Source organism: Micromys minutus, assembly GCF_963924665.1.
Source record: "Micromys minutus genome assembly, chromosome: 14".
Lineage (NCBI taxonomy): Eukaryota > Metazoa > Chordata > Mammalia > Rodentia > Muridae > Micromys > Micromys minutus.
In genome coordinates, this window is record NC_137983.1 from 27,040,406 (window position 1) to 27,064,715 (window position 24,310).

General features: G+C 40.7%; 1 pseudogene across 1 annotated transcript in view; it reads left to right on the plus strand.

Annotated features, from left to right (window-relative positions):
• The first annotated feature begins 2,249 nt into the window (after positions 1 to 2,249).
• The window catches only part of LOC308429722 (NHP2-like protein 1), a 38,941-nt pseudogene continuing 16,880 nt past the window's right edge, over positions 2,250 to 24,310 (plus strand). The window contains exons 1-2 of the transcript in view: positions 2,250 to 2,273; positions 5,369 to 5,680. The product of the transcript in view is annotated as an NHP2-like protein 1 (transcript). The remainder of the gene's footprint in view (positions 2,274 to 5,368; positions 5,681 to 24,310) is intronic.

Consider the following 24,310-nt stretch of genomic DNA (forward strand, 5'->3'; position numbering starts at 1 on the left):
CTTTCTAGCATAATAGAGGCTTCATTTTTAATACTGTATCCTTATTTTATATGCTTTGTTGTTTTGTCTGAATGTACATCTGTGTGAGGGTGTCAAATCTTAGAGTAATAGACAGTTGTGAGCTGCTATGTGGGTGCTGAGAATTGAACCCTGATCATCTAGAATGCTTTTAATTGTTAATGCACTTAATTGCTGAGCCATCTTTCCAGCCCCAGGTAGGTTTCTTGTTTGTTTGTTCATTTGTTTGTGTTTGCTTTTGAGACAAGGTTTCTCTGTGTAACTGCACTGGGTGTCCAGTAACTCTCTTTGTAGACCAGGTTGACCTGGAATTTACAGAGATCTGCCTCCCAAGTGCTGTGATTAAAGGTATGAGCCACCACCATCCTGCCTGAGGTTTCTTTATTAGTGAGTACACTGAAAATACTAAACATGGAGCCCAAGGCTAGTGATTTAGTTAATGAAGTCAGTTAATAACATTTGTGTCCCACCAGCATAATGACTGGAGTCCAATCCCCAGTACTCACATGAAAAAGCCAGGCACACTGGTCCAGAACTGGAATTCCAGCACTGGAAACAAAGAGGCAGGAAGATCTCTGGGGCTTTATGAACCCTCCAGGTTCAGTGAGAAACTGTATCTCAAAAAACAAGGTGGATGATTTACTCCCTGGGAAACGGGATAACATTTGAGATGTAAATAAATAAATTATCCAGTAAAAAGAACATCAAGGTGGAGTGTTACTGAGGAAGATTCCCAATGTGGCTCTCTACCCTCCGGGCACAAATGAATAGAACAAGTGCGCACACACAAAAACACTAATCAGTTAACTGACTGATGGATTCATTTTAAAAAGAAAATGTAGAGCCTAGGCAGAGTTCCATGACTCATATTCACCATGTATTAAAAGGTCCAGCACAGTAGGCAGGAGGACAAAGGGAAGGATGGGTCTCGGCTATAGCTAAAGTTAATCATTTGGAGTTGTCATACAATCATCAGGAGTTTTTCTTTTATTTCTGCAATGGAAGACATTCTTTGAAAAATGAATAAATAAATAAATAATGTTTTTATTTATTCTTTGAGAATTTAGCAGATAATGTATTGTGATCATATTCACACGCCCAACTCCTCAGTCCTCCCACACATAACCCCAAATTCATGTTCATGTTCTTTCTTCCTTCACTACTCCCTCCCTTTGTCCTTCCTCCCCTTTCCTTCCTGTCTGCCTGCGTGTTTTCTCTCTCACTCTCTCTCTTCCTTCCTTTCTTTTTTCCATCTTTTTTTCTTTTTTCTTTCTTCCTTTCCTTCCTTCCTTTCTTTTTTCCTTTTTTTCCATCTACATTCCTTTAATAACAACACACTGGGTATAATCTGCAACACTCATATGTTCATAGCTGTCACAATATCCGCTAGAGCAGTGGTTCTCCACCTGTGGGTTATGACCCCTCTGGGGGTCAAAGAACCCTCTCACAGGGGTTACATATCAGATATTTACATTATAACTTATATCAAAATGAAATTACAGTTGTGAAGTAACAACAAAAATAATTTTCTGTTTGAGGGTGGGGTCACCACCACATGAAGAACTATATTACAGGGTCACAGCATCAGGAAGGTTGAGAACCACTGTAGTAGAGAATGAGCCAATCAACAGGGACCACACCCTATAGAAATCTTCCCCTGGTCTTCATCGGCTATCAATAACTATATGGTTAGGATTGAGAAGTTATCTGTCTCTCCCTGTCCAAGCTGAAATATTCGCTGTCTCAGTCTTCTGCAGACCTTGTGAAGGTCTTGTGTAGGTAACCAAAACTGCTCTGAACTCATGGGTATAACAGTCCTGTCTTGTTCAGAATACATTTTGCTGCCTTAGTCCTCTCTGATCTCTGGCTCTTACAGTCTGTCCATAGCCTTTTCTAATAAGCTTTGGGTCAAGAGTATGTAATACAGATGTCCAATGTATGGCTGAGCACTCCACAGACACATATTCTGTGCGTTTCTGCCAGGAATGAGTCTGCATTGACTGTGGTCCACTTATACGTAAGCTTCTCTGCTAGCGCTGGGAGCTGCACTAATCTACAGGCACAGATATACAGATTTAGAAGGCAGTTTCATACTATGTCCATTTAGCTGAGGAATAGCAGTGAGCTCTCCCAAGGGCCTATGTCCTTCCCTAACCACAGTAGCACAAGGCATGTGTATCCTCCTGTAAAAGCACCCTTAAATCCCATCAGAATTCTATTGGTTACACAACATGGATGCTGGGAACCCAACTTGGGTATTCTACAGAAGCAATATGAACTCCTACCCACTAAGCGGTCTTGCCAGCCCCCACATATTTTATTTTTACTTTCTCCTAATCTTCATTCCCCCAAAGAGCGACCAACGGCACCAAACAATCAAAGGGTCAATGGTAAGAAATAATTACCTGAGGCATATTTATCTTTAAGTCAGAGTCATTAATGCAAAATATTGATATGTATAATAAAAAACATATGGCAGATTTTTTTGCGGGGGGGGGGGCAAAGGGTCTCGCTACATGTTGTTGACTATTGTGGAACTCACTATGTAAACCAGGCTGGTCTTGAACTCACAGAAATCTGCTTGCCTCTGCCTCCTGCATTCTAGGATTAAAGGCATGCATCACCATGCCAGCTTTTGACGCAGTGTTATAGGCAGCCAAAACAAAACCCTTTCTCAAAAACAAAAACCAAAAAGGAAGCCCAGGTCCTTAATTTCAAATGTCCTCTCTTATCTTTTTGACTAAATCTCCCACACCCCTGCCTTTCCACCTTTTCAAGGGTGGCCAGCCCGCACTTCCTTCTGAGGCTACACCTGCTCCTCTCACGTCCTAAAGTTTTCTTCTTCTAATAGTGAGTCGGCAAATGTTTCCTCCTGAACATTTGGCCCAAATAACACCATCTCTAACCTTGGCCAATTTAAAACTGCTACTCACTTTAATCTTCATTCTGCTTACACGTCCTGCCTCTTTCTTCTTATGTAGCATTTATCATCCAATCATCTTTCAATTGGCTGTTCCAGCTGCAGGCATCAGGATTCCTCTTTACCCATGGGAGTAGATATCCATTAGCATGAAGACTTCCAGAGGACAGGATGTTTGTAGAAATACGCTAAGTAGACAAGTGTCTAACTCTAAGTTCATAGATTGTGTCTGCTGCCCTTTAGACACTCACTATTATTTATAACTTCTAATTGTCATCACTATTATTTATTGACTTTAGTGAAAGCTACACTAAGTTAGTCATACATTACTTTATAAAGTTCCCTTCCGTCACTCAGAGATTTAGCCACTGGTCACTCCTAAAGCAGTGTTTTGTCATTTCCCATACAGATACCCTTCAAAATACATCCAAGCCAGTCACAGTGATACAAACCTGTAATCCCAGCTTAGAGGAAGCTGAGGCAGGAGGATTGTCAGTGTGCTGGTAACCTTGGTGCACAGTAAGTCCATGCCTTAAGTATATAAGAAAAATTGGGGGAAAAGTGCACATTTCACTCTAGCATATTATGTGGCACATCTAAACCCATTATTCTAGGATAACTTTGGGAGTCAGGTTGGAGTTGAGATCAGATTGCTTTATTATCCTATTTAGAATTTCCATAGCAGTAAGTTGGTTCTTAAAAGTAACCTCTAAATATGTCTCACACTTTTGCTGCTTAAATGTGTCTTGGCTCCTTTCTGCTTCAAGCTGAAGCTAATAGTCCTTGACATGGTGTGCTCAGAAATTCTTTCCTGAGCACATTTCTGCCTGGTATCTCAGTTCTTCCTCTGACAGCCTTCCCTCTCACTAGAACTGTAAAAACCTACATGATTTTTTTTGTTATTTTTTTCATGTTTGCTCTAAGTATTGAGCAATTTGGCCTAAATCAATTCATGCTAATACACACACCGACATTTGATCCTATTCTAAAGCAATTTTTCTTCCTCCAAAGCCAGGCATAGGTTTTCCGGGTTCTCCTAAGTTCTTGCATAAACCTCATTCTAACACGGTCCCTCCAACTAATGCATTGCTGGGATATAACCAGCTCTAAATAAATCCTTCCTGAATAAATTTAAAACAAAAAACAGAACACACTGGTGGGTCTGAGTTTGCAACTTAGCTCTTGGTAATTCTTTTTGCTCCAGTGACTTCGTGAAACACCGAATGTTTCAATGGTTGGAAGATCCTGCTCTCCTGTGAGGGCTATCTCACAACATAGCATGTGCACATATTCTGCACCCTGACACTTTTATTACTGCTTTTGAAGGGGAGTGAGCAGGGAAGTGCCTTGATTCTGTGGAATGGCTGACATCTCATAGATATTTTTGACAAATACTTAAGCCAGAGATGATCTTGATTCTATTTTATGGATTTCCTGATCCTTTATATATGACATTTTATTTCTTTATGAGCTTATTTTACTCCATCTTCAGTCCTCAAATTCAGTGACCAAAGAGCTATAATGGTACGAGCATAGAATACGAGCTCCTGTGTGGAAGAAGTCCGTTTCCACTCCATATACTTACAGCACTTGGTGGAATGTGAGACAGCTCCCTGACTCTGTATCAACCGACAAAGTGATTCTGAGACCTCTTTCTTTTTTTTTCTTTTTTCTTTTTTTTTTTTTTTTTTTTATTTTTTTTATTTTCTGAATGGCTTTTTCTTGAATTTTTATTTGTGCCCTATGATTTAATTAGTATAATTAGCCTTGGACACACAATAGACAGCAAGAAACAAAAAGAGCTCACAAAATTCTACCTCAAAAGCCTGACTCTCTTTCACATCCTCCGAGAGTCTAAGTGTTCAGCTGTCTTCAGAGCTCATAACCTTTAGTCCCCACATCAATCTCCGTGTTCTATCCAATTCCAGCTGCTGTCTACTGAAGAGCAGCGAAGGTTGGGGAGAGTTGTGGGAACGTGGTCGTCACCCCATTCATTTTCATTAGTCAGCTCGGGAGACACAGATTTCCCTAACATTGCCAAGAGTGCTCCTGCATTGTCGGGATGATTTATTGTTAGACATCATACTGCTCCTCAAAACGTGGCTAAGAGAACTGAGAAAAATCATGTGCACGTTTCATCTTAACATTATGTAATCTTATCACCTGTACCCCGAAGTTAGTGACTAACATACAGAGGATAGACTAACACGGGGTGCTTTTCCTTCCTGGGGAAGGAGCCAGCCTTTTTCACAGTAGTGTCGCCATGAAATTATGTCCATGTTCTTAAAAGTAACTCCTCCTTTATTTTCATGTAAGCAACACTGCAATCATCAGGACAGATAGGAACACACAGTAGAAGGGGGACAGTGTTAGAAAGAGAAAGTTAAAAGGCAGGGGCAGGGGGCTGTTACCGAGTCGCCGTGAGGCCAGCACACTGATGTAAATGCGAAGGCCTATCCCCTCGCAGATGCCCACCTCACCAATAAGCTCCGGCTTTGTTCAACAGTGGTGCGACTACAAGCAGCTTCGGAAAGGGGCCAAGAAAGCCACCAAAACCCTTTTCATCCTGCACCTCCTTTTGCTGTGAAGAATGTCCCCTACGTATTTGTACGTTCCAAGCAGGCTTTAAGATGGGCTTGTGGAGTTCCCAGGCCGGGCATTGCCTTGTCTGTTACCATCAAAGAAGGCTCTCAAGCAAAGCAGCAGATCCAGTCCATTCAGCAGTCTATTGAAAGGCTCTTGGTGAAAGCTTTGGCCTCTGCCCTCTCCTGCCTACTCCTACCCTGTTTGTGTATCATATTGTCTGTTAGCATGTACAGTTTCTATTATATTGTAGTACACCGGGCTGTGGGGGGAAGCAGAAGAGAGGGAATAAGACATGATCATGAGGGCTGGAGAGATAGCTCAGTGGTTAGAAACACTGACTGCTCTTCCAGAGGTTCTGAGTTCAATTCCCAGCAACCACATGGTGGCTCATGGGATCTGATGCCCTCTTCTGGTATATCTGAAGACAGCTACAGTGTAGTCATATACATAAAGTAAAAAAATAAATCTATTTTTTAAAAAAGAAAGAAATGATCATGGAATAAAATATGATCAAAATACATCATACACATGTATGATATATGAAAAACAACATACAAATCCATTATAATATATAATGAATATAGGCCAATATTAACCTCAGAAAAGGGTTTTCTGCTGGGCTGTGGTGACACGTGCCTTTAATCCCCACACTCTAGAGACGGGGGCAGGCAGGTCCCTGAATTTGAAGCCAGCCTGGTGGTCTACAGAGTGAATTCTATGAAAAACAACATACAAATCCATTATAATATATAATGAATATAGGCCAATATTAACCTCAGAAAAGGGTTTTCTGCTGGGCTGTGGTGACACGTGCCTTTAATCCCCACACTCTAGAGACGGGGGCAGGCAGGTCCCTGAATTTGAAGCCAGCCTGGTGGTCTACAGAGTGAATTCTAGCTCTGCCAAAACCGCACAGAGAAGCACTGTCTCAAAAAAACCAATACTAAACTGACTAAATAAATAATAAAATAAAACAAAGAGATTGTTTCTTTAAAAATCAAGTTAAAAAGATGTAAACTTTTAAGGTACTTCACCAGCATCAATGTGGAAATGGTAAATTTATAAAAGCAATTGACAAAATTATTAGATGAAATGATCCATCCCCTGCGCCTCAGGAAACCTGAGGGACTAGTTTTCTAAGAACACTATTGAAGACTTCTTGCACCTGGGCCAACCAGACCTCTCATGCCTCATTACCCACAATGCCACTCTGCACTTCACACTTGAGGAACAAGGCAGCAGGCCACTATACCTTAGGATCACCTCCGAAGCTTTTAGAAGTTATCTAGAGAACAGCTCAGTCTCATGAAAGGACCTCTAGTTTCCAAGTGGTCCACACCCGCCCACCCAGCCAATGTCACAAGCTGGCCTCGGCCTCACCGTACAGTCAAAAATAACTTAGAATTTCTGATCTTCCTAGCTCCTGCTCCCTAGTGTTGAGATGGCAGGCATATCCAGACTCAAACCTGAGGCCTCCTGCCTGCTAAGCAAACACTATACCAAACAGTCTACAGCCTCAGCCCTCCTTGTGTTTGCCCTGTGCAAGATATGTGGAGATCTGTGTCTTCTTCAGTGAACTCTTTCTGTCCTCTACCTCTGTCTCCCTCAGTCTGGCTTTATAGTGCCTTTCAGTTTGTTCCCCATGCTTAACTTCAACAGGGCTCTCTTGTAAACATGCCTGTAGGCTTTCCATATTTTCTGAAATCCTCTCCAAGACAGGTAAGTGAGCTGAGAACCAGGCACCAAGCCTCACTGTGCCTGACCTTGTGCAGAGCTGTCCTGATGTGTCAACTTTGGCTACCAAGAGTCTAATGGATTGATCTGTTTCTTTCTTTCGATAGTTCTCACTAATAATGAAGGACATGAAGAATATCCTATCACTGTTTGATCTTCGTGGTAAATTCCCTTTTCAATGTAACACATAGGACCACCCCACTCTGTCTCAGCACCACGTGTGAGCTTTGCCTGGGTTGCAGGTTGAGTTTCTAAGACATTTAAAGGATGAGTAAGAAAGTTCCTATGGCAGCATGCACAGTCCTGCACAGCTCTGGGAAAAAAGAAATGGACACAAGACCCTGTCCCTGACTCAGAAGTAACCGTAGGAGGGGAGGGAGGGAGGGAGGAAAAGAGGGAGGGAGGGAGGAAGGGAAGGAGGGAGGGAGGGAGGGAGGGAGGAAGGGAGGGAAGGAGGGAGGGAGGGAAGGAAGGAGGGAGGGAAGGAGGGAAGAAGGGAGGAAGGGAGGGAAGGAGGGAGGGAAGTAGGACTTGGGTCTGTGAGGGAGTCAAAAGAATCCGGGAGGAGCTGGGGGTAGGGCAAAACATAATCAGAATATATTGTATGAAAAAGTCTATTTTTCATATAAAAAGAAGAAAAGAGGTATATTGATAGAATTTTGTAAATAAAAAATACTTTGGAGTTTGTATTTCATGTGAACTAAGGTTTGTTGTTCTATTAACCCATGGTCTTTTTTAAAGGTTAATTTATTACACATACAGCATTCTACCTGCCTACAGGCCAGAAGAGGGCACAAGATCTCATTATAGACGGTTGAGAGCCACCATGTGGTTGCTGGGAATTAAACTTAGGACCTCAGGAAGTGCTCTTAACCTCTAAACCATCTCTCCAGCCCTTAATCCATGGTTTTCAGTATTGTTTTACAGTAATTTAAATAATATTTTAAAATAAATATTCAGTATTTTAGAGAGAGAGTTGGGGTGAGTCATATACCAAATAATGACAAATAAAAATTTTAAAGCATTCGACTCCATTATCTATTAAATTGTATCAGTAATAATAGATAGGCTAAAAGAAGTAAAAGAGTCATTAAATCTCTTTTAAGATATTTTATTCTCTAGATTATCCCTAGCTCAAGAGCAGAGACAGAAACGTGATGTCTATAATGCGTGTCTTCACATGATTCGAACTTCCTTGAGATGAGCCCTAAAATTAGCCAGCATAGAAACTGCTTTGCTCATTCATTTTCTTAAGTGATACTTTGTTCCACATTTTGCTATGAATTACACAGTTTAATTTAGGCCATAACAATATAGGGGAAAAATAAGTGTGTGTTTTTTCCCTTGGAGCTGAAATGAAGTACTGTTTTTATATGACTGCTTATATTAATTCTCCAGCATCAAGAAACAAAACCACTTATTCTTTGTAAGAAGAGTCATAAACATGAACAGCTGAGGTAGAAACCTCTACCCATAACTTAGATAAGAGGAGAAAAATGTTGAAAAGTGAGTCATACCTAAAGGAACATGGGACACAAATACAATTTGTATTTTTAATAGCCAATGTGATATTTTAAGTTAAGAACCAAAGGAAGAAAGACTTAAATTAAATAGAACAATCTCCTAGAATTTTGTAAGGAAATGTACTCACTCAACATACAGTTATTGGATGCTGTACTGGCTGGTTTTGTGTCAATTTGACACATGCTGGAGTTATCACAGAGAAAGGAGCCTCAGTTGAGGAAATGCCTTAATGAGATCCAGCTGTAAGGCATTTTCTCAACTAGTGATCAAGGGGGAAGGGCCCAGCCCATTGTGGGTGGTGCCATCCCTAGGCTGGTAGTCCTGGGTTCTATAAGAAAGCAAGTTGAGCAAGCCAGGGGAAGCAAGCCAGTAAGTAACATCTCTTCATGGTCTCTGCAACAGCTCCTGTTTCCTGACCTGCTTGAGTTCTAGTCCTGACTTCCTTTGGTGATGAACAGCAATGTGGACATGTAAGCTGAATAAACCCTTTTCTCCCTCACTTGCATCTTGGTCATGATGTTTTGTGCAGAAATAGAAACTCTGACTAAGACAGATGCTTTTTCATATAACAATTCTGATACAGAGTAAGTATAATAAACATGATGTCTGTCTTAAAGGTCTTTTGATATAGCTTGGAGAGCAACAGTTAAATGTGTTAACATTTATAAGTACATGTTTGAGCAATCTGTGATGACAGAGGAACATGCACAGTGTTGGGTAAGAAGAATAAATTCTGAAAGAAGAGCAAGGATCAGTTACATATTCTTAGAGATTACCAAAGGGTAAGGTTTCCGTTGGTGACGGCTGGTATTTCAATCACCTTAGCTCAGCTTAAAATGTCAGCTTACAGAGAGATGGCTAAATGGTTAAAAGTGCTGACTGCTCTTCCAAAAGTCCTGAGTTCAATTCCCAGCAAACACATGGTGGCTCACAACCATCTGTAATGTGATCTGATGCCCTCTTCTGGTATGTCTGAGGACAGTGACAGTGTACTCATATACAAAATAAATAAATATTTTTAAAAAATAAAATAAGATAAAAGACAGCTGACATCTTTCCACATGCAGGAATAGCCTAACAATTAAAGGAGACATCAAATTGGGTCCAATTTCTCAATTCTCATTCAGTGGGTTTGAGTATTTGTGGCTTTTTCCAAGAGGGATTAAAAATCTGAGCAAATGGATTTTTCCAAAGAATCAAATATTATATTTATATTATGGTAGCAACATATTCAGCTTCTGGGTAGTTTCAAAATTTTGTTTTGTTTTTTGGGACAGTGTCTCTCTATTTAATCTTGGTTTTCCTGAAACTCATTTTGTAGACCAGGCTGACCTAGAATTCAGAGACCCAGCTGTTTCTGCCTCCAGAGTGCTGGAACTAAAGGCATGTGCCACCATGTGTGCCTAGTTTCACAATATTTACTTGGTGAGTTTTTTTTTTTTTTTTTTTTCATTTCTCTCTTGTTAGTGTTAAATTACTTGTAACATATTAAGCACAGTAGTTCCTATAGTGAGTTCCTAAACTACTCTATTCCTATGTTAATTTCTATGACTTTAATCTCCATCCATGTGGGTCTGTTTGTTTATAACTCACAGTGTCCATTGCTGGAATATAACACTAGTAGCAAATGGTTGAGACTGGGCTGGCCACAATACTTTAGTGTGTAGAAATTTATATAAAAGTGGAGTGGGCAGGAAAAGGTAGCACATGCCTTTTAGTACCAGCACTGGAGAATATGGGTGTATACAGAAAGATCTCTGTGAGTTTGAGGCCAGCCTGATCTACAGAGGGAATTCCAAGACAGTCAAAGGGTCAGGTTTACACAGCAAAACATGGTCTCAATCAATCAATCAATTGATAAATATTTATATAGATACATTTATACAAATTTTTCTGGAATTTTAGTTTGGAACCCAAAAACTTAAGCTCCCAATCTTTTTCTCATATCTGAAACATTGTTTTCTTATGAGTATATTTTATCAAGAATTTAGAGATAGGGAAAGAGAATCTGGATGTGTGTGTGCATGTGTGTATACATGTTTGTTGACAGAGAGAGAGAGTCAGAGACAGAGATGGGGGTGTCTTATTCAGGGTTTCTATTCCTGCACAAACATCATGACCAAGAAGCAAGTTGGGGAGAAAAGGGTTTATTCATCTTACACTTCCATATCGCTGTTCATCACCAAAGGAAGTCAGGACTGGAACTCAAGCAGGTCAGGAAGCAGGAGCTGATGCAGAGGCCATGGAGGGATGTTACTTAGTGGCTTGTTTCCCTGGCTCACTCTGCTTTCTTATAGAACCCAGGTCTACCAGCCCAGGGATGGCACCACCCACAATGAACTGGGCCCTCCCCCCTTGATCACTAGTTGAGAAAATGCCTTACAGCTGGATCTCATGGAGGCATTTCCTCAACTGGGGCTCCTTTCTCTGTGATAACTCCAGCTTGTGTCAAGTTGACACAAAACCAGCCAGTACAGGGGGTGAGGCAGGAGAGAGTGACACTACTAGAGCAAAGAAAGAAAAAAGAACAGACTACAGAGACCCAATGGGTCCCACAAGGCTGAAGTTCACTATGGAAGGAAACAATTGTTGCCCCCAATTGCCCTTGATTTTTAAATTTGTATAGCTTTAATTGCTTAATTTGTTTACTTAAGAAACACACCATAAAATTCCTTGTAGTCTTGCTTCCCTACTCCCTTTCCCTCATTTCACCTCAGTAGGTCTTCCTAGCTGATACAGAAGAGAGACCCAAGGTCTTCCTTCCTTCCTTCCTTCTTTCCTTCTTTCCTTCCTTCCTTCCTTCCTTCCTTCCTTCCCTCCTTTCTTTCTTCCTTTCTTCCTTTCTTCTTTCCTTTCTTTCTTTCTTTCTTTCTTTCTTTCTTCATTTTTTGTCATTTTCTATAAGGATCTCTGTGTAGCTCCCTCTGTATCTAGGCTGGCCTCAAAATCACAGAGGTCCCTCTACCACTGCCTCCAGAGTGCTGGGATTAAAAAAAGAGTGCACCACCACTGGTAGGAAATATTCTTTTAAATTTTTATCATTTTTTATGTGATGAGAGTTTTGTAGGCATGTAAGTCTGTGCACCTCCTCCATAGCTGGTGCTCTCAGAGACCAGAGGGGAGTGTTGGATCCTCTGAAAATGGACTTACAAAGGGTTGTAAGCCATAGGGTGTATGCTGAGAATGGAACCCAGGTCCTCTAGAAGAGCAGCTGGTGCTCTTATCAGCTGAGCCACCTCCTCAGCTGCTGAGTAAAGTCTTCTTAATACATAAGAAGGCAGGGGATAAATGATCGTAACGACAATCCTCCAAATAATGAAAATAATTAGACATAGTAATTATTACTTGTTCATACACAAGAGCCATATCAACTAAGGACAAATCTCCAAGTAGAACAGGCCCAATTACTCTTCAATTTCCTTCCCTCGTCCTTCTAAAACCAGAAGTCCCCCAGTGTCCTCTAGCTTACTCGGGGAGCAATATTGTCATGATTTATAATGCCCCTTCTGAAAGCCATCAGACTTTAACCGTTAAAATGTTTCCCTTCGTTGTGGGAAATGGACCTGCCAATATTCTCTGGTCCTTTGAAGAGTACTGACTATGTACCTTCTGGGAGCTGGCTGGACAGACAGAAGCCAGTCTTTAATGAGCTAAAAAACCCTCAGCGTAAGAATGACAAGTAAAGTTCTCGAAGAGTGGGTGAGGAGTTCTGAAGATACTGGCATCTCTGCCAATGCCAGGTTTCAAGAAGAAGTGCCAGATGACAGCCTGATAGAAGATGGGTAAAGGACAGGTTCACGTTGAGAGGAGGCAACATTATGTAGCCTGGGGGGGGGGGGGACTTTTTTCTTAGTTTAGCTATGGACTCAGCTATGCAGGTTACTATTATATTGGAAAGTTATCAAACTCTCTTTCAAATTATGAGATGATTGATTTTTGCCTAATCTTGGATTATCCTCAATTATTAAGTGAAAAATCAATCGGAATTTTTTTAATAATTATCCTGTTTTGAGTGTTTTACAACTATAATCTTGATAAAATTAAAATACTTTTTTCATTACAGTGATGGGTTGGAGTATTTCAAACAGATTTGTGGTGATAATTATATAAATCACCATATATATTGTCCTCTACAATAAGTAGAGGCTTACGTGGTTTATAATCTTAACTTGTAGTTACTTCAGTATCCAAAATACTAACAGTACTCAGCTATTCTGCCTAACAAACTAATCTTTGTACTGACCAAATCTATATCACTTTTATACTTGGCTCCATGCCCATATTATCCAGGACACCTTAAACAGCACAGAAAAAAATTCATTTAAACCAAATCATACAACAGAAAACAATATGGTGTTTCATAACACTTCAGGAAAAATGTGGAGGAAACTCATAAGATAGAAAATTAGATCCTTGCAAGAGAGGGTTCAATACAACCAAAACCTTTCTTATCGTTCACATGTCTCCTTGGCCTTGCGCTGTAGGTTGACTGCGTTTGATGGGAGGAATGATAGTGATAGCTTTTAATATGTACTCTCCTGACTCAAAATTGGGGAGGTGGATCCATTTCCAGCCTCCAGGGATCCAGAAAAGTTTGGATTGGCCCTAACTGGCCCACACACATATAGGCAAGTTCCTGTGGTGAGTGAGCTACAGAACTTTTACTTCCTTGGCCAGTTTAACCCTAGAGACCGTGTAGCACTGGACAGAGGGAACATATTAGGCCACCAAGCAAAACAAGAGCAATACATTACAGCCTTCATTTATTCTGTCCCCATGATGTTGCTCAACATATAAGCTGTCTGTAGAGTCAGATCCATCAACGTCTCTGGAAATATGTCCTCCAGCCCATCAATATTTTGTCTTCTACTGCTTACATTTTGCAGTTTTTTGACTTGTCAAAAGGAATGTTGATTTTCTGCACCCTTCTAGAGACATGAAGATCATTGGAAGTATGCAATGAGGCAGGTGGGGCTTCACGACTCCTCGGGACATTACGCTGTTAATTAGAACTAAAAAGGAACACCCTTTGTGTGGCATTACCACATATCACATACAATGCCCCAAACTCTCTTCATGGAATAGTGACTTAAGTCATTAATGCTTCAACACTTTATACCCAATGTCTTGCAATGTCTTTGCAAACTCAAGTTCCTGTTATTTGCCCATCACAACATGCCTATAGGAGATCGGTCCAGCAAACCCATAGAAAAACCAGCAATCTCAACTAAACTGGGCCCTGAGATCTCTCAGACACTGAACCACCAACCAGGCAGCATATACTAGCTGATACAGGCCTCACCGACACATTTACTACAGAGGACTGCCTGGTCTGGCTTCAGTGAGAGGCCTACCTAACATAACCCTCAAGAGCCTTGAGGCCTCAGTGAGTGGGAAGGTCTGATGGGGTGGAAATGAGGGGGTAGGAATTCCTCTGGGAGAAGGGCAAGGAGCAATGGGATAAGAGACAAGAAGGGATAGCGACTGGACTGTAACAAAGATTAAAGAATGAGAGAGCACAATCAAGTGACAGACAGACAGACAGACAAAAGGAGACAGAGAAACAGAGAGAGAGAGAGAGAGAGAGAGAGAGAGAGAGAGAAACAGAGACAGAGAGACTGGTGCCAAAATGAATGCCACATTAGCCATATGGATCTTTAGTCCATTTTCTGCATCCTCTTTTGTTTGGTTGTTTCACAGTGTGTGGAAATAAAGAGCCAAATCTTTCTCTGTCTGAATTCCCCCTCACATTTAGAATCTCATTTTAATTGTTCTTTTTACTCACATCTTTGGTGGTCTTTTATTTCCTTGGGTTGCCATCTACAAATAAATTTTAAAATGTAAGAAGTGTGATCAAAACTCCTAGGAGGAGAGGAAATAAATCAACAGCTGTTTACTTAGACATTGAGCTTTGCCAACGGGAGAATGCTGTAATCTCGTGGAGGATGTGGATGAAAACCGACAATGATTATCTGCATTTTACTTTGACATGTAAAGTAGAATGAAGACATTATGTTCATGAGAAACAAGAGGTACAGCGACTTCTTTAACAAAGGGTATTCCTTTCATTGCAAAAGAACGTTTCCCCTAAAATTAGTGTTAATTTTTCTCCTCTAATAACTTCCTTAGCACAGAAAGTAGGAGAATTAAGTCCTAAGTGCTTTGTGGGAACAGCTTTGTAATTTCAGAATTTTTTTTTACAGCATTCTAAACCTGTTTAAAATTTAAAGAAAGAAAGAAAAAGAAAAGGAAAGAGAAAATTGTGTTGACAGAGTTCCTATGCTTAAGTCTTCCTATTAGTCTTCCATTCTCCCCAAACAAATTATGACACAATATTTCATTAAGTTGAACAGATATCCTATTGAATATATAACAGAATTCCAAAAGCTATTCTATTGTTTTAACAAGGAAAATCAATATTAGGTTTTATACAATTGTTTTAAAAGCAAAATAGTATCTGTGGCTGAATCTTTTCTATTCCCGCACAAAACATCATGACCAAAAAGCAAGTTGGAGAGGAAAGGGTTTATTCAGCTTACACTTCCACATTGCTGTTCATCACCAAAGGAAGTCAGAACTGGAACTCAAGCAGGTCAGGAAACAGGAGCTGATGCAGAGGCCATGGAGGGATGTCACTTACTGGCTTGCTTCCCCAGCCTTGCTCAGCTTGCTTTCTTTTAGAACCCAGGACTACCAGCCTACAGATGGCACCACCCACAATGGGCTGGGCCCTCCCCCCTTGATCACTAGTTGAGAAAATGCCTTACAGCTGGATCTCATTAAGGCATTTCCTCAACTGAGGCTCCTTTCTCTGTGATAACTCCAGCCTGTGTCAAGTTTACACAAAACCAGCCAGTACAGGGAGGGAAGAGTTGTTTTCAACTTATGACTCTTAGGTCATGTTTTGTTGCTGAGGAAAGTCAAGGCAGGAACTCAAGCAAGGCAGGAACCTGGAGACAGGAACTGAAGCAGAGGCCATGGAGGAGTGCTGCTTACTGGCTTGTGTGTGTAGGAGTGTGACTCATTCAGCCTACTTTCTCACAGCTCCCAGAACTGTCTGCCCACTGATGGTCCCACCCACAATGGGCTGAACCTCCCACATCCATCACTAATTTTAAACATGCACACAAGCTTGGCTACAGCCAAACTTGACAGGAGTATTTTCTCAACTGAGCTTCTCTCTTTTAAAATGACTCTTCTGTCAGATTGATGTAACACTAGTCAGCACATTTCCTTCTGTATGATACCTTGGTCATGGTGCTTTATCAAACCATTAGAAAATTAATTAATGTGTCAAAAAAGCATTCATACACATAAAGTAAAATAAATACATCTAAATTTTTCTGAACTTGGAAAATGGATTTGGGCACCCATTTGTTAAATACAATAGTAACTATTGCTGACTTATTAGGTGACTAGGTGACAGTAAGGTATCTGAGACTGAACTACTTCCTCTCTAATATTCCCCAGATTTTCTTGGTAGAGACGTTCACTATTGACCGAGAATCTCTGAAACTCTTATTACAAAGGAGAAACCTACATGGTCCACATCTTAGGCACAACAAAGTGAAGTCACTGTGTGGATATAGTTAAAGCGGGCTTTAGTGCAGGTCACATGGCCAGGATAAAAGCACATGATTCATGGAGACAAAGTCACAACCTTAAATCTGTGTCAGCTAATCACAGCACTACCAAATATAAAGCCAAAGCGGATAAAACGAAAGGTAGCAAACAGATGGTACTAACTGTAGGTTTCAGCATCCCCTCAGTAGTTAGTAAACCATAGGAAGAATCTATAAGGTTTAAACTTGACAAGAAGTGTAGACTACTTGACCTCAGTAGACTATACAGAAGGCTCCACTCAGCATTGAAAGACACACATGGAACACTCGCAGAGCTAGACCAGCAGATGTTGTCCAGTTGGTTTGGTCATTTGTTTATTTATTATGTTTTCAGCACTGGGTATTGATAGAAGCATTGCCTATGCTAGGCAAGTGTTCTCACACTGAGTTACCACTCCATTCCTTTATTTGATTTAATTTTAATTTTAAAAATGTTTTGAGTCAGGGAAGCCCAGGGAAGCCTTGAACTCCTACCAGGCCTCAGCATCCTAAGTAGCTGAAATTACAGACCAGGCATGCCTGTGCCAACAGACCAGCATCTTTGGTATGTTTAAACTTAAATGTTTAACATCGATGCAACACATAGTCAACTAGACAAGAGTACTTAATAATTAATATTCTTGAATTCCAGTTTGTTCTATTGACCATGACCTTACGGCTCCATTTTAAGCCATGTATTAGAAAGAAAGTTATATATTATAAAGATGAAAGAAAGTTAGATTTGAGCCCATCAATTCTGGTAATATCATCTTACCAGGAAAAAAGCCATATAATGTGATGCCTTTTCACATTAATCCCTAAACAAGAAAATACCTCACAGACACGACCATGGGGCAGTCTAATAGAAGCAATTCCTCTTCAGTTTACAACCTTTGTGGACTAGACTTTACTATATGAAATTTGATGGGTCTGATTCTAATTGTTCAATTTGTTATTGACTGGAATTAATGAGTAAAATAATATGTAATGTATAAGCATATATGCTACATTCTGTTTTAGTCGCACATTATGTTATAAATCAGCCATGTGAAAATCAATATATTGGAAGCATACTAAAATATTTTCATTTAAATTACTAATATAAAACCTAGTGATAGAATTTTGTCAGTAAAGTATGGGTTCAAAGAAGTTGAATAAATTCAGGATGCCATTTTAAAAAAGCTAAAATCATGGTATTTTAAATACTGACACTAGAAAAAAAAAAACCTAACTTCTTTTTCATACCTTTTCTGTCCTTTCTTGCTTTTCTCTGTCATTATTTTTTTTCTACAAGCAAAGAACGAATTAGCTGTCTGTAGATAACAGGACTAACCTTAACCTTTTCAAACCTTTAGTAAAATGTTGTATTTCAGAGTGGTAATAATGATTTTTAATTCAACATCTGTTTGACAGAAATTTTCAAATTATCTTAATTTTAGAAGTGCAAGATATTCTTGTTGCATTGCATGTGGGAAAAAAATCCTGTTTAAAAAGATACCTTCTTCGCTGTGGTCGGGGTTCATCTGTGTTTTCTTCCTTAAATTATGCAGAGCTACATCATTAAATTGAATTCATTTGACTGAGGCAATGAAGGACTGCTCATCTCCCACACACCAATTTTAACACCTACACTTTGCTCCACATTTTACATAGGCTTAGTCCCACGGAGATTCAACTATGTATAAAGCTTGCCAAACTTTTCCAAGGATTTCCTCCAGTGTGGTCCAAACAGAAGTTTTCTTTGAAGGTTTCTGACTAACCTTTAAAAGTGCATATGAGGATCAGCAAGATGGGACCTGAGTTTGATCCCTGGAACCCAAGTGGTGGAAGAAGAGAATTTGCTCCAGCAATTTCTTCTCTGACCTCTACAAGTATGTTGTGCCCCAGAGGTACACACACATATACTCAATAATGTCATATTTTTAAAAGAGTTTCCCGGCTGGAGAGATGGCTCAGCAGTTAAGAGCACTGACTGTTCTTCCAGAGGTCCTGAGTTCAATGCCCAGCAACCACATGGTGGCTCACAACCATCTGTAATGGGATCTGATGCCCTCTTCTGGTGTGTCTCAAACCAGCTGCAGTGTACTCATATACATTAGTTAAAGAAATTAAAAAAACAAAAACAAAAAAGAACTTAGTAACATTCATCCTTTTTGTCAAAGAGCATTACAAACTCTTATCCTTGTGTATGCCTAACCTCATCAGAAACATCTCTTAAATGTCATTGTGAAGAATGGAAGATGTGTGTCATGAAGCTACTGTTTTCTTTTTTTTTTTTTTTTTTTTTTTTTTTTTGATGGTACCCTGGTATGGGGAGTGGGACACCTATTTCAGAATTCTTGTCTCAATGGCAATAAGTGGAATCAGGGGTGACCTGTGCATTCAGGGATCTCCATCATTTTGTTTATTTTCCCAAAATGCCAAACTTCAAGAATCATCTCCCAGGCTCTTACTCAGGAATACTAGGAAGCAATGAGGGTTTCTCTGAGTTAAATAAGCCAGTACAAATGAATGAATAATTAACCATGTAGGCAATGTGTTGCTTGTGGAAGGTAAGTTTTCAAAGTTGGAGCAAAAATACTTAGATAATGGCTACAATGAGTTTTCCCCGGGGAAGACAGTTCCACTGTTGAAGATCAAGAATAGGAAAGAGATCCTGTGTTACAGTTTTCCTTTCCTCTTTCTGTGTACCATGAACTAATAATATCCATTTATAAAATAAATGTCTAATCGCTTTTGAGGCATAAGCGTAAGAATAAGATAAAAGGGTGAATGGGGGCAGGGTAAAGAAAAAAAGCATAAAGTTGTTCACTATATAGCACAGCCTGGCCTTGAATTCCTGATCCTACAACCTCTGTTGGGATTAGAGGTGTAAACCACCATACCCAACTATAATGTACTACTTGTTTTTCATTTTTATTAGATATTTTATGTTTTTACATTTCAAATGCTATTCTCTTTCCTGGTTCTCCCCCCTCCCATATTCTCTCTCTCAGCTTCTATGAGGATGCTTCCCCTCTCACCCACTAACTCCTACCTCACCACCCTGGTACTCCCCTACACTGGGAAAATGATCCTTCACAGGACCAAGAGCTTCTCCTTCTATTGATGTCAGAGCATGCCATCTCTGTTACATATGTGACTGGAGCCATGGGTCCTTCCATGTGTACTCTTTGTTTGGTGGTTTAATCCCTGGGAGCTCTGGGGTCTGATTGGTTGATATTGTTGTTTTTCCTATAGGGTTGCAAACCCCTTCAGCTCCTTCAATAATTTCTCTAACTCCTTCATTAAGGTCCCTGTGCTCAGTCTGATGGTTAGCTGCAAGTATACTCATCTTTATCAGTAAGGCTCTGGCAGAGCCTCTCAGGAGACATTCATATCAGGCTCCAGTCAGCAAGCCCTTCTTGGCATCAGCAAATGATGACTGGGTTTGGTAGCTGCATATGGGATGGATCCCCAGGTGGGCCAGTCTCTCCATAGCCTTTCCTTCAGTCTCTGCTCCACTCTTTGTCCCTGCATTTCCTCCTGTGAGTATTTTGTTGCCCCTTCTAAGAAGGACTAAAGCATCAACATTTTTTGTCTTCCTTCTTGAGCTTTATATGGTCTGTGAATTGTATCTTCGGTGTTCTGAACTTTTGAGCTAACATCCAGTTATAAGTGAGTACATATCTTGTTTGTTCTTTTGTGACTGGGTTAACTCACTCAGGATGATATTTTCTAATTCCATCCATTGGCCTAAGAATTTCATAAAGTCATTGTTTTTAAAAGTTGTGTGAATGTACCACAATCTCTGTATGCATTCCTCTGTTGAAGGACATCTGGGTTCTTTCCAGCTTCTGGCTATTATAAATAAGGCTGCTATGAACATACTGGAGCATGTTCCTTGTTTTATGTTGAAGCATATTTTGTGTATATGGCCAGGAGTGGCATATCTGGGTCCTCAGGTAGTACTATGTCCAATTTTCTGAGGAACCGCCAAGGCTGATTTCTAGAGTGATTATACCAGTTTGCAATCTCACCAACAACTCAGGAGTGTTTCTCTTTCTCCACATTGTTGCCAGCATCTGCTGTCATCTGAGTTTTTGATCTGAGCCATCCTGACTGGTATGATTTGGAATCTTGGGGTTGCTTTGATTTGCAGTTCCCTGATGTCTAAAGATGTTGAACATTTCTTTAGGTGCTTCTTAGCCATTCAATATTCCTCAGTTGAGAATTCTTTGTTTAGCTCTCTGTACCTCATTTTTTAAATAGGGTTATTTGGTTCTCTGGAGTCTAACTTCCTACATTCTTTGTATATATTGGATATTAGCCTTCTATCAGATGTCAGATTGGTAAAGATCTTTTCCCAATCTGTTGGTTGCCATTTTGTCCTATAATGCACTTCTTAAATATTTCATTCATCAATCTGTAGAGAAGCTCAGAATGGTAGTTACCAATGCATTAATAACAGATGTTGTCATGACTGAGTGCATGTGTGATTGATTTTGGCCTTAGAAGTGAAACATGTGGGGCTGGAGAAATGGCTCAGTGGTTAAGAAGCACTGAATGCTCTTCCAGAGGACCTAAGTTCAAAGCCTAGCAACCACATGGTGGCTCACAACCATTTGTATTGACATCTGATACCCTCTTCTGGTGTGTATGAAGACAGCTACAGTGTACTTATATATAATAAATAAATAAATAAATCTAAAAAAAAAAAGAAATGAGACAAGTGACATAAATGTAAAGGCTGGGTTAATGTCACCACAGCTTTACATATGCGCCATCCTCTGACAAAGGAAGAAGTTACACCTGTGACTTCACTCATTAGTATGAAAATAGGTCCAGGAAGAGGACTCAGCAGGTATAAGCTGTTGCTCCCAAACCAGAAGACCTTTCATCCCCAGGATCCACAGGACTCAAAGAGAGAAGCAACTCCTACAAATTGTCTTCTGATTTCTACTAGACCCTATGCAGGAAAGAAAGTCAGCAGTAGGGCTGTGTAAAACATCTTTTGCTCTTTCACGGTCTCCCCCATCCTAGGCTAGAATGCATGAAGAATAGACAGCGGTGGATCCCAGTGAAGATATCAAACAGAAACAACACTCTTGAAGTTCACACTCCTCTCTTGGGATTCTAGGTCTTCTCATTCAAAGTCAGGAGGATTCAAGGAGGCTCACTAGGGGGGATGAACAGTAGGGGGTTGTCTCCCCACCACCACCTCTGAATGCAAAGCTCTCAGCTGGACTCCTGTCCTGCAAACTGTTAAAACTGAAGGGAACCCGGGGGATGAAGTGGAAAACCTCATTAGTTCAACCTTTGCCTAAGAAAAACTTTAAATATTCAAGCAGTGACTCTTTCTCCTTGGTCTACCTGGGATGTTTAGAAGGGAAGGTACTGCTCATTATTCATTTTTTATTCTATAGCCATTTAAGTCCATTGCTGCCAAGGGAAGAGGGACTGGCAAAATGACTTCTAATTAAAAATATAGGAACACTTAAAGTGACTTCATAAAGATGCCAGGGCAATATAGTGCATAAGTAAATCACCCTAACTCCCCAGATCGAAGCAAGTAAGCATAATCTATTTCATGTTGGATTTTTATCTTGGGATATGAGTCCTCTGCCCTCTCTGAAGGTCTACTTGAACACAATTTTCCTTCTTTCCTTTGTTCCCAAATAACATATATAAAATAACTTATATTCTCCTCAGTAAGGTGGAAAGCAAACCTTTTCTTATATATAAACACATAAGAATCTGACACCATTTCAACAGTCCTTGTCCCATAAAACCTCTACCAGGCCAACTTTTTACAACATGTTCCTTCTGTCTCCTTTGTGCCCAAAGCTGGCCAACTGCACAAAGAACAAACCTTTTACCTTCTAACTCACTCTCTGATCCAAGTGGATTAAAGCCTTGTGGAAATGTTTTGAAGCACGGGGCTGAGCAGGTGGAGCAGTGAGTAGGGTGTGGGCTACAAGAGCCCAGGAGTTGCAGCATCTCCATAAAAAATAAAAAAGGTGTAAGAGACAGAAAATCTGTCAGCCCAGTTTGTGAGTGAGGGAAGATCAGGACAGGCATAACCTGAGGACTCACTGGCTAGCCTATATAACCACAAGACATCCATGGGAAAGCCTGTCTCCAAATAGAGATAGTTAAGAGGTAGCTTAGCTCTCTACAGAGAACTTGTGTTCAGTTCTCAACACCCACATCTGATGGCTCCCAACCACTTAGTACAGCAACAGATGATCTAACACTCTTCTCAACTCTGAAGGCACCTCTACTCACACATGTGTATGTATGTACACACCAAAAAGAATTAAAAAAAAAAAGAAGAAGAAGAAGAAAAGGAAAGAAAATTGATGAGGCACCATTAAGCATTGAATGAAGACTCTCAACAAGGACGATGTGTGTTTCAGACCAAACCTGGTGGCTCATAGCTATAAATTGAAGCACCCAGGAAATGGAACAGCATACGGAAAGACAGTTGTGTACAAACCTAGGCTACAAGAGTGAGACCTTGTCCCAGAAAAACAAAAATGTGTGTTTTATTACTGTCAAGTCAGAAAATAGATTTGCCTTCCATTCTCTGTCTAATGGCAAGCACCTGTCTTAGACTAGTCATTAGATTCAATGACATCTATGTCTCCACCCTTATTTTTAGCACAACGTGACAATGAATGCTTTAAGCCTTGTTTTGATTATTTGTTCCCCTTAACTCGCTGTGGAGACACTCCTCGGGTCAGAGTTAGTCCTGCTGTCCACTGCGATCATAGAATCAGCCACTGCTTATTTCTTCCTTAGAGCCAGTTAACACCCTTGTAGACTTAGATCTATTACTCTGCTCCCAAGATGCACATCTCTGTTAGTGTCTGCAGGGTTTATTACAATTGAGGATCAACCTCAGCAAGTCTGGTGAGCAGTATAAAATCTTCACACACACACACACATACACACTCACATGAGTTCCTAGGTGCTGCCAAACTGTTCACCTGAGGTCACATGTTGGTTTAAAAATACTGTGTATACGGTAGACTCAGAGAGACTAACAACGTGGACTAAAAAACAAACATGAACCTCCCAGGGAAGAGGAGACAAAATAGTTATTAAGGGTGAACTTGAGGGTGAATAGGGACAGGTACAGGACCAGGAGGGGTCAGGTCGGGGAAGCATAGACGGAGAGAGTTCTGGGAGAGACAACTGACATAAGGGGGGCATTTAGGGGGTAAGGTAGAAACCTCGCACAATGGGAACTCCCAGGAATCTACAAGAGTGGCCATAGCTAAGATCCCTAGCAATGAGGGATAGGAAACCTGAACCGGCCATTTCCTATACCAGACGAGGCTTCCAGAGGAGGAATTGGGCCACCAACCCAGTCACAAAAACAGATGTGCTGGGGTAAGTGTGGCATAGAAATTGATGGAGTGCGGTTGTCAACTAAAGACTTGAGACCCATGTAATGAGAGGGAACCTAACCCTGACACTGCCTGGAAAGCCAGGACCCAGAGGCTGGATAGCCTAGAGACCTAAGGTAGAACCAAACATGACTGGCAAAAAAAGAAAAAAAGGAAAGAGAGAGGGAGAGACGGGGGGGGGGGGGGGGGGTAGGGAAAGAGGGAAGAAGGAATGGAGAGAGAGAGGAAAGAAGGGAGGGAGGGGGAAAGAGAGGAAGGGAAAGAGGGAAGAAGGAATGGAGCGAGAGAGGGAAGAAGGGAGGGAGGGAGAGAGAGAGAGAGAGAGAGAGAGAGAGAGAAGGGGGCAATAAAAGGACTCCTAATGATAGTCTGCTGTAAGGCTTCATCCAGCAACTGATGGAAACACTAGCCTCAGCCAAACACTAGGTGGAGCTAGGGGTGTCCTTCAGAAGATGGGGAAGAGGTCAAGGACACTACAGGAAAACCCCCAGAATCAACTAACCTGAGACTCACCAGACTGAATCGGGAGCCTG